Genomic DNA, 7,988 nt, shown 5'->3' on the forward strand with positions numbered 1-7,988 from the left:
CATGCACAAAAAAATTATATAACACACTTCAGGAAAGGGAGAACCTCAAACTGCATAATAGTCCCTTAACTGTGGGTAAATTAGAAGATTTTTGTTATTTCAGAAATATAAAATCAAGCTAGCTAATCTGATCACTTTCTAGAAGTCCCATGCCTCTGCAACATGCTGCTATAGTGAAAATAATTCATATATATTATTGCTCCTCAGAATCAGTGCTGCAGTCCGTCCTGCCGTCAGAAGGTGGCAGTATCTCCCTTAACTGCATGCTGGAGGTCCAAGCTGTGACGGCTTTGTGAAGCTAATTCAGGCTTCCAATACACTATAAAAATGATTTTGTTCTTTAGAACATGGGCCTTGCCTTCTTCCTGTTGCAACTACTAATTCCTAGGGGCATAGTTAGTTATCTTTATATATGATTGTGTCAAAGGGAAAGTGCACTGGAAGCAGAGAACCTTTACTCAGACCTTAACAAAATTATTTCTAACGCTAAACAATTTCAAAATATGTCTTTTATGGAGGTTGAATTATTTTTGTTTGCAGCCAGCAAGACCTAGGTTTGATTATGGTCTGCCACAGAGGGAATTGTGGGGGGTCTTGTATGCCTAAACATGCCTGTGTTTGTCAGGAAAGATTCTACTCTAAGTATTATGATGCACATTTTCTCAGCTGTTATGGATACTGAAAAAGTAAAAAGTCAAGATGATAAAAATAAATATCTACATATAAAAGTAAAAAGAGTGCAGATAAAATCATTATTAACAGCATCCAGGATTAGCTACGTACATGTGCAAGCACTGCCAGATTTATTGTAATGTAATGACACAACGTGAGTGTCACTAACAAATTCAAAGAATGTTTTTGTGTCTCAGTTTTCAGAGTGGTATTCACATGGCTATGGAGCAAGACAAATGAGTGCCATGTCTGTCGAAAGCTGCAGTTATAGATCCATCCCTGAGGCAAACAGCTCCATGGTCTCGGGAATTTTAAGACCGTGGCTTGAACATTTCCAGCTGTACCCGTCACATTTTAAAGTACAGATTTAGCGGTGATTGGAATTCTGTTCGGGAACATTCAGTGGTCAGGATCTCTCATTATTTTTGGATGCTTTCCAAAGTGTACATTTGAAGTGCAATTAGTTACAATCAAATGCAGGTAGCCTGGGAAAAGATACCAATTTACAGTTTATGGTTACTAAGTTCTGATTAGTCAGCAAATATATATTTCTGTAACAAAAAAAAACTGCTTGCAATGCATTATGGACTTATTGTTAATTTTCATCCCACAAGGCTGATGCAGTAGATCAAGACTTGTCATAAAAAATGATGAAATGTGGAAGACCAGCTGCAGCAGCCTATGCCGGGGATTGAGCAACCAAAGAAGGGTAAAGAGGCCTAAACTCGTGCTGAGCTCATTTTCCCTCTCCTGTCATTATGCCTACAGTAGAAAGAAAGGAGTGTGTATGACCACGGAGAAGAGGTGAGGCACAAATGATTTATAGTTCCCCGACAGGCCAAGACCTGGAATGTTAATTGATGCCCTGTACGCAGCGTGAGAAGAAGCAGATCATATTGGTACAGTGAGAAGGCAAGACTTTATAGGAAGAAATCTGGCATACTTTCCTGCACGTTGTTCCATTTTCCTGTTACAGATTTGCAGCTCTTCTGAAATAACAGGCCCTGAGCGACGAAGCAAAGACAAAAAGGAGTCGTGTGCCGTTGTCCTAAAGTAGATGTCATTCATATTTCTGAGCTGTTCTCCACTTGAATTCCTTGCCGCAAGATGACATTTCGAAATCCCAGTTTTAGCTCCAACATTTTAAGAATGTTGCAAATTCAGAGGTTGGTTTTCTAGACTCTGATAAGTACTTTGAGCTCCCTGCATTCCATACTGGTGTTTGGACACTTGCGTAAGAGTGCAGACTAAATCAAGTCAAAGGGATCATTTGATTTAAAAAAGACTTAATTGAATTCCTTTACTGCATATTTAAGTGTGGAAGAGTGGATACCCATGAGGTTGACAACAAGCTATGACTTTGGGAAAAGTTTTGTAAACCACCACACACATTTGCAAACTTTTGTTTAGCCAATATTTCAAGAAATACAGCAATAAGAACATTTACAGAACTTCTTCTCAACAGATGGTTGCCAGGCTGCCTTTCTTGCTAGAAACCCACAAAGGCCTTAACCTTCATAACCAGAGGCACCACCTTGTGAAAAGTCCTGAGGTGCTCCACTAGCCTTTTCTTTCTGCAGAGCTTTAAGCCTGAAGCCTGACACGTGGTTGTAGCTGACAACTTCAAATCATTTGGTTAACCTCCGCTTAGAGCTGCGTGGGGGAACTTTCATACACCAGCTTAGCGTTTTCTTTAAGGTCAAAGTGGGGTGGTCAATTACAATTAAAAACATGTTACAGATACTAAAAGTGCAAGTCTGCAGCTCATAATGTCTACACTCAAATGGTTCATTTCCAAATAATGTCAACAATATGCATAATAGTGTTCAAGGATACAAACACATGAAACTTATATGGCACTTCAAACTTATACCTATCAATACAATAAAAACAATTGGTTCTAGCACAATGACGCCATACATTTAAAATAAAGAAAACAAGTCAGAACTCTCTGAATAAAAAAAACAAAACAATTATTTCGAAAAAGTAGAAACAGAGCTGTGTATTTCATATTTAAAAATAAGTTTCCTAGCAAGAGAAATGTGACTGTGACTGCCAGAAGTTTATGTCCTGGCTAAAATTGAGTAAGTACATGTGTGGCTGCTCATTGGGTGAGGCTGGAACAGTACTTGGTTTTAATAATGTTCATGGAGAAAGCGGACTCAGAGCTGTAAGTAAGTAGAGCTACTTAAGTTATACCAGGGACAAATGCCTAATTTGTATATGATGAGAACTCAACACGTCAACAAAAACAAAAATATATTTATCTATATTATACAGCATAATAACAAAACAACAAGCGGGAGCGGTACTGCAGTCGCTTTACCGCACTATTGTGACGAAAAGGGAGCTGAGCCAGAAGGCAAAGCTCTCTGTCTACCGCGCCATTTTCGTTCCTACCCTCACCTATGGTCATGAAGGATGGGTCATGACCGAAAGAACGAGATCGCGGGTACAAGCGGCCGAGATGGGGTTTCTCCGCAGAGTGGCAGGTGTCTCCCTTAGGGATAGGGTGAGAAGTTTGGTCATCCGGGAGGGACTCGGAGTTGAACCGCTCCTCCTTCGCGTCGAAAGGAGCCAGTTGAGGTGGTTCAGGCACCTAGTTAGGATGCCACCTGGGCGCCTCCCTAGGGAGGTGTTCCAGGCACGTCCAGCTGGGAAGAGACCAAGGGGTAGACCTAGAACCAGGTGGAGGGATTATATCTCTTCGCTGGCCTGGGAGCGCCTTGGGATCCCCCAGTCAGAGCTGGTTGATGTGGCCAGGGAAAATAAAGTTTGGGGCTCTCTGCTGGAACTGCTACCTCCGCGACCCGACCACGGATAAGCGGGAGAAGATGGATGGATGGATGGATAACAAAACAAAATAACTTGTTTTAGTACTTTTAGACTTAACGAGTAACACCAAATGTGTCTGCATCTTCTGCTGTCCAAAAGGTGAGCATAATGTTATGCTAACTGTTGGTGCTAAGCCTTATCCTAAAAGAACAACATTTAGGGACATTTTAAACTTGTTAAGGCTCGTTAAGAGAGTTTGGTATAAAATGAACACCGTTCAACAAAAAGGAGAACTATGAATGTCACAAGGTTCTTGTTAGAGAAATTAGCCAGTTAGCTTATTGTATTGTGCTGCAAAATTAATGCAGCTTTTACAACACCGGATCTACATTTTGTTTCATATGGTTCAGATATACAAACACAAGAATAAAAAACAACTTTTTACACAAGGGTTTATTACTCTTAAACAAAGTGCTGATGTGAGCTCAGGGAAACGCTAGTTACGTCTGTAACTATAGTTACAGAAGTAACTATCGTTCTATTTCGTCCCTAGTACTGACCACCAGAGGCGGTGCTTTAAGCACTGGGTGACTTATACCAACAATTTCATGAAGAATCCAAGCCCTTGCTCACTACTGGAAGCAGCGGAGCTCGGCAAAAGGACCACGTCCAAAGGATGGGGAGTGGCGACATTAACCCGATAAAACGTGGAGAATGTGCCAGAAGACGCTCACGGCGCCGCCGCGCAGATGGTTTCCAGGGAAGAGGTCGCGTTGACCAAATATATTCTGTCTATGACGGATTTTTTTTAACAATGACGGAAAAATCTGAAAGAAGTCCTTAATTTTGACGGATTAGAACAAATTTAGAATAGCGCCAAAGTTTCCCCGCAGCAGGGCTCCGGTGTTATGCCGTTATGTCATTTCCAGACCTAACTTTGCCATACAAATCATTGAAATTGTCACAGTCTGCTCCATCTTTCACCAGTAGTTTTCCATTCACCTGTCTCACCTGTTAACCACACACACATTTTTGCTCACTCTCTTTCTCTACTGCACCCATTAGTCATACTGCCAGTATTTAAACTCTCACCAGACACACACCCGTTTCCAGATCGTACTTTCCCTTCATGCTAGTCTTTCACGCATTTGTTACCAGATTGCCTACCCGGTTCTGACCCTGCCTGTCCCTGATCTGCCCGCTCTGCCTGTTCCCTGATCCTGCCTGTCCTTGGACTATCCTGCCTTGCCTGCTGTCTGACCCTCTGCCCGGCCCTGACTCACCTTCTGCCTGCTGTCCTCTGGTTCGTTTGCCTGCACATAATAATAATTATAATAATAATAATAATATTGGGAGGCTGTTATTGTTCTGCTGGTATCCCTCTGCTCTGGTATTATTACCAATAAAGTACATTACCAATGCTCCTTGGTTTTTCGAGTGCTGCATTTGGGTCCTTCATCAGATTGTGACAGAACGATGCGGCCAGAACATGGACCCAGCGCACTCCTCTTCACCTAGAGACCGTTTCGAGAGAGTTGAGGACGCTCTCCAGAGGCAGGAAGCTCATCATGCAAACTCTACACATGACCAGACGCTAACCTATTTAGCTGCGCAGCTACAGCAGCTAACGGCTACTGTGCAGCAGTTAGCGGCAGTAGTGGCTGCTCCAGCGCCTCGTCCCGGCACCCGCTTCTGCATCCTCTCCGATGGGATTTACCCCAGAGCCTCGGGTGGGAACTCCGGAGCGCTACGCCGGGGACCTGGAGGGCTGCAGCCCGTTTCTTACTAACTTTTCTATCCTGTGCAAGGTGTTTGGACCAGTGTCTGTGGGTCCAGACGCTGCAGGAGGACTACTAAGCCTGAGCCAGGGTAATGGATCTGTGGTGGATTATGCTATTGGGTTTCGCACCAGGGGCCGCCTCAGGAATTGGAATTCTGCAGCCCAGTGTGACGCCTATCTGCGTGGCTTGGCGGCTTACATTAAAGACGAGCTGGTGTCTTTTGATCTGCCCAACTCACTGGATGGGCTGATTGAGCTGACTTCCCGCATGGATCGGCGTATCCAGACACGGAGACGGGAGCGACGGTCAGAGGGAGTTCAACATTCCTGGGCGCCCCGACATCCGGGTTCGACTGGGACTCCTCCCCTCCCTCCAGAGCCGCAACCAGGGGGTGATGAGCCCATGCAGGTGGGTCGCACAAGCCTCACCTTGGAGGAACGTGAAGATGAGGTAACCTATGTCTCTACTGCGGCTGGGCCGGCCATTTTGTTTCTCGCTGCCTGATAAAAGGCAAGGCTCAGCAGTAATGGGGAACATACTGGTGAGCCAAACCACTGGATTTGAGAGAGACCATTGAGCCACGCCAGGTTGCTATTACCGGATATCTCTCAGGCCCTTGCAGTCTTTATTGACTCTGGTTCGGACGCAAGTATTATGAATGAAGAGCTTATGCCACAGTTGGGAATAGACCGGGTTCCCTTATCTCGCCCAGTTCCAGCCAGCGCCTTAGACGGTCACCTGCTGGGGACAGTGACTCATCAGACTGTACCCGTTCACATATCTCGCTTATCCTGGGTTACCCATGGCTCCGCCGCCACAACCCTAACATTGACTGGGAGACAGGAGCCATTTTGGGGTGGAGCCCCTCTTGTCATCAGATCTGTCTGAAACAGGCTGCCACACCTCAGCGTTTGGTGAACCCCAACCAAGTTCCGGATGTCACATGGGTTCCACCGGAATATCTGGACTTCAAGGAAGTATTCGGCAAGACGAGGACTAGTTCCATACCACCACACAGGCCTTAAGACTGTGCCATCGACCTGCATCCCAGCACCAGCCCTCCCAGGGGTCGATTGTACTCCCTTTCTGATCCGGGAAGAGTTTCCATGGAGAAACTGGAGCGGGGTTCTTCTTTGTGGAGAAGAAAGACAAGACCCTAAGGCCCTGTATCGACTTTCGGGGCCTTAATGACATGACTAAAGAATCGATACCCACTGCCTCTAATCTCCTCTGCATTTGAGTTGCTGCAGGGAGCAACCATATTCACTAAGCTGGACTTGCGTAATGTGTACCATTTGGTACGTATTTGCGAGGGGGATGAGTAGAAGACCGCCTTCAACACCGCCTTGGGTCACTACGAGTATCTGGTGATGCATTTTGGACTTACCAACGCCCCTGCAGTATTCCAGGCATTGGTAAATGACGTGCTCCGTGACATGTTGGACCGGCACGTATTTATTTACTTGGATGACATCCTGATATTTTCCAAGACTCTGAAAGAACACGTGCACCATGTCCAGGTGGTTCTCCAGAGATTGCTGGAGAACTCGCTGTTTGTTAAAACTGAGAAGTGTGAGTTTCACACCTCCTCTGTCTGTTTTCTGGCATACATCGTGGAACAGTGGGGCATTGAGATGGATCCCTCCAAGGTTGATGCAGTCATTTCCTGGCCGGTTCCAGACTCCTGGAAGCGGCTACAACAGTTGGTTCGCCAACTTCTACCGGAGGTTCATTCGTGGATACAGCACCTTGGCTGTTCCGCTCACAGCCCTGACCTCCTCTAAAGGCCGCTACACACCAACCCGATTTTGGGAGTCAGAGGCCGTCAGAGGCAGTCGGGCATTCGCGGCGCCCTACTCAGGTTGGTGTGTCCCGCACCGTCGTCTCTTTACGGCACATTTTCACACCTCCCGTATGTTGAATCGGCCGCGGGAGGCCAAAGAAAGTCGGGACAAAGAAATCACTCTGATTGGCTGTTCAGCTTAGCAAGTCAGTGCATGAGAAGCGAAGCGGAAGTGAGGGACCAAAACAAACGATTAAGAAGGCACACACAGATGGTTAATCTTTTTCATTTTCATCTCACCTGGAAGCAAAAGTTTCTTTTTTAAGTTTACATGTTTTCGATCGACGAGAGAGAGTGAAAATGGAACCCAGACGCTATTTGTTGTTTGTTTATATCACGCAGCCTGTTCTTCTTCTCTCGGTGTATAGTCTGTCTTCCGGTTGTTGCCTCTTTTGAATGACGAATACACACTACCGCTGCCTGCTGGTAAGGACAGTTATTGCCACTCGTCAACTGAAGTCTTTGCGGTGTGTTCGTAGGCGGGCGGCGTAGCGGACCTAAAAGTCGGGACGCCTTCGGTACGCGTTCTTTGGTCTCAGGTTGGTGTGTAGCGGCCTTAAGGTTATTTTCCAGTGGTCCTCCTCGGCTGAGGAGGCGTTCCAGAACCTTAAGGCCAGGTTCACCTCCGCCCCCATCCTCCGAGTAGCCGATCCTGAAAGACAATTTGTGTTGGAGGTGGATGCTTCTGATATGGGGGTGGGGGCCATCCTGTGTCAGCGAGCAACCAACAGCCAAAAACTCCATTCCTGTTCTTTCTTTTCAAGGCGTTTGACACCAGCGGAAATAAACTATGATGTAGGAAACCGGGAGCTGCTAGCAGTGAAGTTGGCCTGGAGGAGTGGCGTCACTGGCTCGAGGGGACCAGTCAACCTTTCCTGGTGTTGACCGACCACAAGAATTTGGAATACATCCGGTCG

This window comes from Notothenia rossii (genome assembly GCF_949606895.1).
Source record: "Notothenia rossii genome assembly, chromosome: 4".
In the NCBI taxonomy this organism is placed as follows: domain Eukaryota; kingdom Metazoa; phylum Chordata; class Actinopteri; order Perciformes; family Nototheniidae; genus Notothenia; species Notothenia rossii.